The sequence below is a fragment of the Magnolia sinica genome, chromosome 13 (genome assembly GCF_029962835.1).
Source record: "Magnolia sinica isolate HGM2019 chromosome 13, MsV1, whole genome shotgun sequence".
Lineage (NCBI taxonomy): Eukaryota > Viridiplantae > Streptophyta > Magnoliopsida > Magnoliales > Magnoliaceae > Magnolia > Magnolia sinica.
Window position 1 is genome coordinate 45621192 of NC_080585.1, and position 9748 is coordinate 45630939.

General features: G+C 41.7%; 2 long non-coding RNA genes across 2 annotated transcripts; both read left to right on the forward strand.

Annotated features, from left to right (window-relative positions):
* Positions 1-925: 925 nt before the first annotated feature.
* Positions 926-1885, forward strand: LOC131222261 (uncharacterized). The gene is made up of 3 exons (XR_009159958.1): positions 926-999; positions 1093-1206; positions 1582-1885. It is a non-coding gene; the product is annotated as an uncharacterized LOC131222261 (long non-coding RNA).
* Positions 1886-2403: 518 nt separating this feature from the next.
* Positions 2404-9485, forward strand: LOC131224362 (uncharacterized). The gene is made up of 4 exons (XR_009160851.1): positions 2404-2710; positions 2963-3003; positions 9187-9231; positions 9358-9485. It is a non-coding gene; the product is annotated as an uncharacterized LOC131224362 (long non-coding RNA).
* The last annotated feature ends 263 nt before the right edge of the window (positions 9486-9748 follow it).

Here is a 9748-nt window from a genome sequence, read left to right on the forward strand (position 1 = left end):
ATATTTGAATTATAATTGCAACACAAGTATTTTGCTAATATAAATTTGATGTTCTTTAATGTAGGCTGCATCACTACCAAAGAACTGTGTACTATGATGAGATCTCTTTGGCAAAATCCAACTGAAGTTGAGCTCCAAGATCTCTTTATTATTATTTTTTCTGTTGTCTTTTCTGAAGAATTCTCAATGTCATGCTCAATTAAAAATGATGGCTCATATATGACATTTTCAACTTGAAACAGAGCTACTTTTATGAAATAGATTGAGGGGTTATCTTTGACTTGATTGAACTGATTGATTACTATTTGCAGCTGAGCATATTTCTCTTATTGGTAAATTGTACAAAGCACAAAACAGTTTTCTGCATATAGTTTCTTGTTTCTACTCTTCACTGTATGTGGTCTTAATCTGTTGTCAATGACATTCAAGAACTTAAGGTAGGATTCAAGCCTGAACTTGGTTCTTTGAAGTATTACAATGGTTTGTCACATGGATGTGAAATATCTCCTTGCCAGTACAATACATAAGTGCCCAATTTTGGAGTTCAGAATAATACATATGAATTTGCTCTGTTTTACAATCTTTATAATCTTTTTATGGAAATCTGTACCCATGCATTGTTGGGGAAACTGAAAAATGGTTTCAAAGACTTTTGGTTCTTCTTCTCAGGTATGAAACTTCAAGTTCTTGTTCTGTTATTTATTTATTATTTTAAATTTCTATAGTTTGCTGACATATCATGTTGTCCAACCACCAGATTTTCACAAGTGCCTTTCCTGTTCATTATAGTCCTCCCAATGGTTTCCATTTTGAAGTCAATGATGAATCTTCACCTATACAGTACCTACTTCTTGTGACAGTTCTCATGTACTCATCTGGATTTTGTTATAACTGTGTCTCCTCATTGCTATCATGGAACAATTGTAGGATGATCCTCATCTATATGACTACAATGTTGAACAATGCATAAATGGTTTCATTGATGCTGCTAGGACTCAAGTAAGAATTCTGTACTCTTCACATGAAGTGTCCTAGTGGTTTCTGATAAGAGTAATATGCAGCCCATGCATTTTATTTGGCTTTGATGAACAGGCAAATGTGACACGTACAAATCACATCATGTGGACAATGGGTGATGATTTTCAGTATCAATATGCTGAATCTTAGTTCAAACAAATGGACAAGTTTATCCATTATGTTAACAAGGTAACGCGCTAGGACAAAATTCAAACTGCCCTTCAATCTTGGGTGGAAACTTGGAAGTAGTTCTATTCAACTTTAGAATATTGTTGCTTTTCTTCTTCTTCTTCTTCTTCTTCTTTTCTCTCTCTCTCTCTCTCTCTCTCTCTCTCTCTCTTTAAAATTTTTTAACTATAAGAGCCAATATATGACCAAAGAATGTAGGTACAGAATAGTCATACAACAGATTAACATTACATTTGTTCTTGTTCTAACTTGGAGTTAATACAAAGAATGTAATTTTTTTTAGCAGTTGAAGTTCTGTGATATTTGGTGGAGGTATCCAGAATGGAAAATCATTGTCTACCACTGATTTTTATATAACTATTAACTTGTTGGCAGTTGTCTGTTTGGATGGTGATGGTTGCAAGTTAAGAAGTGGACTGGTGAAAATTGAAGAAGGTTTAACTCTTGACACGTTAATTGCTTATGATTCATGTGATCTTTGGTAAGTACATTTCTTTGACAAAGCTTCCTAGAAACCAAACTAATGATAATTGTCAACTCTTAAACTCACTGACACACGTGCCCTTAACAGCAAGATGACTCTCATGCACCATCTCTGCAAGGTAACATCTTTCATCCAAAGTGATGCTTTTTCTTCCACTAGGCTATTAGGCAGCAGTCTTTGAAATATAATGCGAACAATTAGTCTTTTCTTTCAGTTTCAGCTGGCAAGTACATGTACATTTCACATACATGTCTACTTATTTGGGCTGTCTATGAAATATAATGCCAACAATTAGTATTTCATTTCAGTTTTAGCTGGTATATGGTTATTAGATGTTGTGAACAAAAGCAGAGTTTGTCATTATTGTTCTTCTATACTATGATTAGTTTTTTTTTTTTTTAGGTGTGGCTACATGCAGAAAGAAAGAGAGTCGGTTTTCAATAGTGTGCAACAATGCCCACTTTTTCCTAAGTTGTGGCCCACTCGAGCTTTAGATCTGCCTTATTTTTTGGGCTGACACTGTAACATAAACCGGATGTGATGCATTCATCATAGTGGGGCTCACAGTGTCTTTGTTGCACGGCCCCCTCAAACCATGCTCATGTGTGGCTACACACAGAGGAAGAGAAGTGGGAAAGGGCTACTCTCATCAATGAATTGAAAAGACAAGCTACCCTTCAGTTGAAGGGTCAGCCAATATATATATGATCCCCATCAGATGGATATATAGCTATGCCTTCGAAGGCATGGTCCTGTTTTGGCTTAATGTAGACAATTGCTGTATTTCTTTTCTGTTTATTTGCTGGAGACATATAGAATGGTTAGAATCTTTAGATTCTGTGAAATTTTTATGCAAACATCAAATAGATATAGAGCTATGCCTTCGCAGGCTCGGTTGGATAGGAAATGTATCTTTGATCTTTGAAGCTCACATCAATTTTCATTTGTGTAAATGTATCAAACAGAGAGACTTGTTTTGAGCCAGTGATGAATATCTCTGTACAAGACCCATGTCAGCAGGTGAATTGTAGCATCTAAGAAGGCTTCACTCTTCCTTTTTGTTTTATTTTTTTTGTAAATGCATGGTATGCTTCTCTATATTTAGATTGTTATTTTATAGTTAATGACACTACCAACTTGTTTCCCTGGCATTGTTGCTATTAATCTCTCAATAGCAATGAAAATGTTGATCCAAAATATATTTCCAATGCACTTTCTTGGCTCGCTTTTTTGAAATTCGATCCAACTTTATCCAAGTCGTCAACGTTCCAGAGAAGGGAGGTCGTAAGCATCCTCGAAGTGACAATATTTAGGTATTTCTGTACTAATGTTATGAAATAAGTGTGAATGATCGTGTGCTGCACTAGATATGGTAGCTCTACTGTCATGCCCCAAACTCGGAAACCGGGCTCACAAAATTTCCGATCGTCGAATCTGGCGTCGACAGCCTCCGTAGTACCCCATTCTCGGCTTCCGGCACCCATACACCAGGTTCCGATCCTGAGATGCTACAAGGAGGATTTCAAATCATCAGTTTAATTGTAATGAGCAAAACCACAAGATTACCCAATTCACAAAGGCAACATCATCATCACATATCCACTAATATAATCATTTGAGTACAATGCTGAAAGGAAAATACATCAATCGAAAATCAAGCACCAGAAGACTGCTGCACGCTCCAAGCTCAACACTGCTGCAACCTAATATCACCTGCACGCATCTATCGTGTACAAGCTTATAGAAAGCTTAGAGGGTGGTGTAAGTGTGTGCACAAGGTAAGTGTCAAGTATTCAATACAATGCCATAGTCATACAATACCGAAAATATTGGAAATCTATAAATCGTAAAATGTTGGAATAAGCAGAAATACTGACAAGATCATGAATTATCAGAGTAAACAGAAATATTGACAAGATCACAAATCATATGATAACAGAGTAAGCAGAAATACTGACAAGTCCATAAGTCATACAATATTAGAATACGCAATACGAATCAACTATGCAAATGAGGAGTCATAGAGCGTCAAACATCAGATGCAGAGGATACAATGCAATAAACATTCCTGATGAGTAACACAAATAGCGTCAGCCGTACCTAGACCATATAAATGCAGAAACACAGTAACCCAGATTGCCATATGCTGCAGATATAATGCAATATGCGGTGCGAATGGAGTGACCATACTAGAGTGTGAAGTCGGAATGATAGTACGTAGTATCGCAGACTATGGGGTTCATCACAAGGGACTTCTATCCAAACCAGTCCCATACCTAAATTTAGATAGTCAGACTCAATGTGGTAAACTCCTGATCTCAGGTTAGTCGCGCGCCCCAATCGAAATCCTGGCCATTGCGAAGGTACACATAACAAATAGTTACGCACCACCAACCCAAGTGGATAGTGAATGAATGAATGTATGAATGAGTATGCAACTCCTGCTCACTAAATCCACATATCAGTACAGTTCATTTCTGGGATCATCACCGGGGTTTAGTACACTCCAAATGGCACTGTCTCTCTCCCAGCAGCACAGTCCAAGTGAGCGTAAAAAACCTCACTATCCGCCTGGCTAATAGTCTGCCAATACCTATCCGGCACGTCGTTAGCGGACCCATTAACGAGTTGGTCAAACTCAGCCTAGTAATGCCCCCTACCCTTGAGCGGGTAAGGCCACACCCCCTCCCAACCGACCACGACACAGTGGGAGACGCGTCCTCCTGGTATTCGGCACTCGGGCACTCATGTAGCTACTCGGTCTCGACGTTGGGGCGTCTCCTGGCCTCGGAGGTTTAGGGATTTTCACCCAGGAACATTTATGGCGCCTGTATACTAGAACCAAACATTTTCGGTGTCCCATCTGGCCATCTACGATATGCCTGTGGAGGCTACGGCCCTGATGTCGCTAGGGCACACAATGCAAGATGCATGAGTCATATAGTACAGTCATGCATCAATCCTGCGCATACCGTGCACTCATGTGAGATAACCTCCGCCTATCAGGGAGTCTCACAACAATCTGCCTAACGACATATGCAATAGTCAACCGCATCTCATAACAAACAAGCAGATGATGCGTATGGGCATGCATGATGATTCTATGCTGTCACATACTCATAATCAGTATCAATAACCGACATCGACAATCGGCCTCGACAATGTGGACATTTAATCAACATCGCCCCCAAGGAATGACTCACATAGAGCCTAAAATATAGTGGACCCATGGCCTCACACAAGGGCCAAATATATACAATACCATGGGCTTCACTCAAGAGCTTAACACATCATGATGAGCCTTTCGCATGGGCCTAACATACACCACAATGGCTACATCGCCTGGCCCTCAAATACATCACAATGGGCCTCAACTATGGGTCGCATATATATCATATAGGTCTTGACAATCAGTCTCAACAATTGAAATCGGCCTAGACAATCGAAATCGACACTCGAAATCGGCCTCGACAATCGGGATCGATCGATAATCAGAATCGACAAATCGGTCATGACAATCGAAATCGGCAATCGGCTATGATAATCGAAATCGATAGATAATCAGAATCGGTAAATCGGTCACGATAATCGGATCAATCGATAATCAGAATCGGTAAATTGGTCACGACAATCGGATCGATCAATAATCAAATCGGCAAATTGGTCACGACAATCGGGATCGATCGATAATCAGAGTCGGCAAATCGGTCACGATAATTGGATCGATCGATAATCAGAATCGGCAAATCGTCACGATAATTGGATCGATCGATAATCAAATCAGAAAATCGGTCACGATAATCGGGATCGATCGATAATCAGAGTCAGCAAATCAGTCACGACAATCGGGTCGATCGATAATCAAAATCGGCAATTAGTCACGACAATCAGATCGATCGATAATCAAATCGGCAAATCGGTCATGACAATTGGATCGATCGATAATCAGAATTGGTAAATCGGTCACGACAATCGGGATCGATCGATAATCAGAATCGGCAAATCGGTTACGACAATCGGGATCGATCGATAATCAGAGTCGGCAAATCGGTCAAGACAATCGGGTTAATTGATAATCAGAATCGACAATTGGTCACGACAATCAGATCGATCGATAATCAGATTCGGTAATTGGTCATGACAATCAGATCGATCGATAATCAAATCGGCAAATCGGTCACGACAATCGGATCGATCGATAATCAGTATCGGCAAATCGGTCACGACAATCAGGATCGATCGATAATCAAAGTTGGCAATTGGTCACGACAATCAGATCGATCGATAATCAAATTGGCAAATCATCACGATAATTGGCCTCGATCGATAATCACCTCGATAATCGGAATCGATCTTCACGCAAGGCGGGGTCCCTGGATGAACGACCTATAAATCAAGTAATATCAAGGGGCCCAATCATTTGGATTAACCCACTAGAGGATGACGAGAATGGGCCTAACAAGGCCTAAGGGAATGTCACAATGTGGACGTTAAACCATCATTGCCCATCAATGTGGCCATTTAACCAATATTACTCCCAAGTAGTGGCCCACATAAGGGATTCATACACAACGTCATGGCCACACATACATCGCATCAGGCTTCATACAAGGGCCCTGAATGTACCACAATGGGCCACGCCCATAGGCCTCAGATACATCGCATCAGGCTGTATCACATGAGCGTTAAATTCACAACAGGTGGGCCCTGCACCTGGGCCTCAAATATATAACAATGTGGGCCCTACACATGGGTCTCATACATCACATGGGCCTTATACATCACATCGGCCCTTATGCATCACATCGGGCCTTATAATATGGGCCTCATAAACAACACATCGGCCGCATCACATGAGCCTCAAACACATTACAATGGGCCTCATCCCTTGGGCCCAATATACATCAAGGTGGGCCGTAATGGACGGGCCACAAATGCATTAAGGTGGGCCTCATACACATGACCCTCAAATGCTCAATAGGTGGGCTCCGCATAGGCAACAAATGGGCCTAATGGGGCAGCCCATGGTTCAGAAAATCAAGTGGACAGTGTGTACACACAACACACACATCATGGTGGGCCGCTAATGCAATGAGTTGGCAACATGAATGTATAATATATATTCAGCAACGTGGGCCACCACTGGATGGTCAGCCTCCCTGCTGCTGGCTTGGTTTGAGCGCCCAAATGGTTGGACAGCCTGGATGAAGTACATACCTATCGTGGGCCACAAAATGGATGACTGGCGAGGATGAAACACATGCATCACTATCGACCCACACAGCACTGAAAACGGTGGTCCCCAGTGAAGTACATAAATCATGGTGAGCCACGTATGATCTACGTTGATAAAACACACGCATCATTGCCAGGGCCCACCGTCCAGTCCTACTGGACGGTGCTAGGAAAATACATAAATCATGGTGGGCTCCACCATCTGGACAGCTAGATTGATGGACGGTTGAGAAACACATACATCACTGGGCCCACACCACCCATCCAGATGGATGAGTGTGGATATAGAACAGATGCATCAAGGTGGGTCCCACCTGCCCACACGTGTCACACATGTGGGGTGGGCCCACTTCTCAAATGAAAGGACGGTGTGTATAAAAGACATACATTAAGGTAGCCCACAGAGCTGCTAACGTCAATGCAGCTATTAGCTGCTGGACATTTGGACGGCCCTGATAAGACACATGCATGGGGGTCCCACCGTCCCCAAACAGATGGACGGCTAAAATGTATGGCACGTACATCAAGGTGGGTCCCACCTGCCCACACGTGCAGTACATGTGGGTGGGCCTCACACAATCTGAAAACAGATGGATGGTGCGTGTGAACACCGTGGGATCCACCGTCCTGGACAAGGACGGAGTGGATATACAGCAAATACATCATGGTGGTTCCCACCAACTTGCTGACGTTAATACGTCAGCTATATAGTTGATGTTACGTACATCAGCCAATCGACTTTCCCCTAGGTGGGGTCCACTGCACGGTGGACTAATATATACATCAGTGTAGCCCCACCGTCCAAACAGCTGGACAGTGTGGATCTGGCCCATATCCGGTGGGACCCACGGATCTTACTGCCCAAACAGCAGCTATAAAACTGCTAGTGGGCCAGCCAATAAATGGACGGTTGGATTGTGCTGGCCCATGCAACGTGAATGACTCACACGCATCAATGGTGGGTCCACATGTGTGGACCACCACAGCTTTGGGGATAAAGCTGATATTTGTTTTTTTTTTTTTCACTTTCATTTGGGCTGACTAGACAGTTCCAGCAATGCTAGACCATCCATCTAGCTACTGGATGTAGCAAGATGGGCCCCAGAGGCGGCTGGATCCGGTGGACCACACTCCATCGTAAAGAAATAAAGAAAGAGAGAGAGAGAGAGAGAGAGAGAGAGAGAGAGAGAGAGAGAGAGAGAGATACATGAGATCGGAAGAGTGGAGGGACCCCGCTACTATGGGTCCCTCTTATAAATCATACATTGAGATGGGTCCCACCATATGTGGGCCCTCTAATCATCAAAATCATACAAAAATCACCCACCTATTCTTCTTCTAGGCTCCATGGACTCCTTAGCTCATTGTCTTCAACTTTAATAGAAGAAGATGAGGATTGAATGGCTAAGATGGAAAATTGGGTAGTAGGGAGTGAGCCACACAAAACTCCTCTCATGGAGCTCTCTTGCTTGGACGTTGGGATGCTCTTGGGAGGAAATGAGAAATGAGAGAGAGAGAGAGAGAGAGAGAGAGAGAGAGAGAGAGAGAGAGAGAGAGAGAGAGGAGTGATGTAGTAAATGTAGGGTATGGTGTTTGTTGACTTGTTGGTGAGAGAGGATGAGAAGAGTAAGGGTGTTGTTGACTTTATGTGAAAGAGGGATGGGTAGGGTATGGGATGTTGACATGTGAGGTGATTGATGGGACATTCTCTAGGGATTTGCAACGCGCGACATTTTTTTCTCGAACTAAATGTGGGCCCATATCTCCTGGCCTGGGTATCGCCTCAACGCGTGAGACGCGGCGTTGGAACCATGGCGACGGCGCGGTCGCAATGATACAAGTTTCGAATTGAGCCGACTCTGTTATGCAGGACTCAGCTTAAAATTGCGCACAAACATTGGATACAGGTCGAGGATCACTGGAATTTGATCGGGAGGACCGCGGAAGCCTACAGAACGGTACGGTCTAGGATACGGGCCTTACATCTACTGCTAGGTTTTTAACAAACAGATTTATGAATCTCTTATTTAGGTATTTTTAGATAGATAATAATTTTTTTTTTGGAAATATAATTAATTTTAATCTAGAAATTATAGCTAATGGACTAATAAAACCTATAAGTAATTTAAGGGATTTGTGTCTTTGTGGCAATTAGTGTTTCAAAAATGCAGCCTGAAAATAAAAATAAAATCAGTTCTCTTTCCAAATAAAAAAGCTCAAGATATTTTCATTAGGCTTCTGAAGACATTACAACTTGGCAGGGGATGTTCATGTCATCAATGAGAAAGTTGCTAAAAAACAAGAAGGTTTCACCAGATTCCGTAAACTCCATTCATTTGGCAGGAATTAATTTTTAAAGATCTAGCTTTTATTTTTGAAGTTATTATTTTATTTTATTTTTTTGCCTTTTCTTTTTCTTTTATTTTTGGTAGGAATTGGAGCTGCCTTCATCGTTTCAACGCAGCAGCAAGACAGTGGTATTACTCCCTGACTTGCAAATGTAGACATTCAAGAGCATGCGTTCTTGGAGGAAAGATTGTTCCCTGAAGGTAGATAAATTACTTGGAAGGCATAAATGGATTGCAGCTGAGAATATAGAGCCTATATCCAAAGTTTGCAAAAGTCTAGGTCCAGTTGAACTGATCCATATGTTTGTATAGAGCCTATATCCAACACAGCTTTGTATGTTAAAGTTAACATTCAATGTGGGGCCCAATAGGCTGAACATATCAAGTCTGAGATATTAACTATTATGCTTATTACAATTATTCAAATGGGTTTTATGTGCTATACTTATGTTCAGGGAATTGATCTGCCATTGTA